The sequence below is a fragment of the Octopus bimaculoides genome, chromosome 9 (assembly GCF_001194135.2).
Source record: "Octopus bimaculoides isolate UCB-OBI-ISO-001 chromosome 9, ASM119413v2, whole genome shotgun sequence".
Classification (NCBI taxonomy): domain Eukaryota; kingdom Metazoa; phylum Mollusca; class Cephalopoda; order Octopoda; family Octopodidae; genus Octopus; species Octopus bimaculoides.
This window is the reverse complement of record NC_068989.1, coordinates 21779920-21780396: the sequence shown is the minus strand read 5'-3', so window position 1 is coordinate 21780396 and position 477 is coordinate 21779920. Positions and strand designations below refer to the sequence as shown.

Here is a 477-nt window from a genome sequence, read left to right as displayed (position 1 = left end):
TAAACAGCTAAATGGCTAGGCATATTTGCACAGAAAATAGAATTACAAACAACTGACACTATTATTTACAATCAGTGCATAAAATTTCCCATGAGAAAGATAAAAATACATACATGCATGCACACACACACACACACACACACACACTGGGTTTCTTATAATTTTTTCTGCTGATTCAGTCACAAGCCATTGGCCATCATGCAGTCATTGAAGAAAACACCAATCTACATGCAATGAGAATGAAGTCTAAACCAGTGATTCCAAAGTGAATATCTTAACCATACAACCATCCATGCATCTGGATTTCAAATTGCACAACAAAATACAGTGTGCCCTCATTAAACCATACTAAGAGAGAAGGTTGATCATTGTAAATGAGTTGACCAATGGCAGGGTTTAATATTTGCGACACAGATACAGTTGAATGTTCCTGCTCCCATATTTACATTTTTTATACAATTTTACTGTGACATACCT

At 35.4% G+C, this 477-nt stretch overlaps 1 protein-coding gene across 2 annotated transcripts in view; it reads left to right on the top strand.

The window, feature by feature from the left end:
* The window catches only part of LOC106883588 (ethanolaminephosphotransferase 1), an 89843-nt gene that overhangs the window by 61533 nt on the left and 27833 nt on the right, over positions 1-477 (top strand). The gene's annotated exons all lie outside the window — the stretch shown is intronic.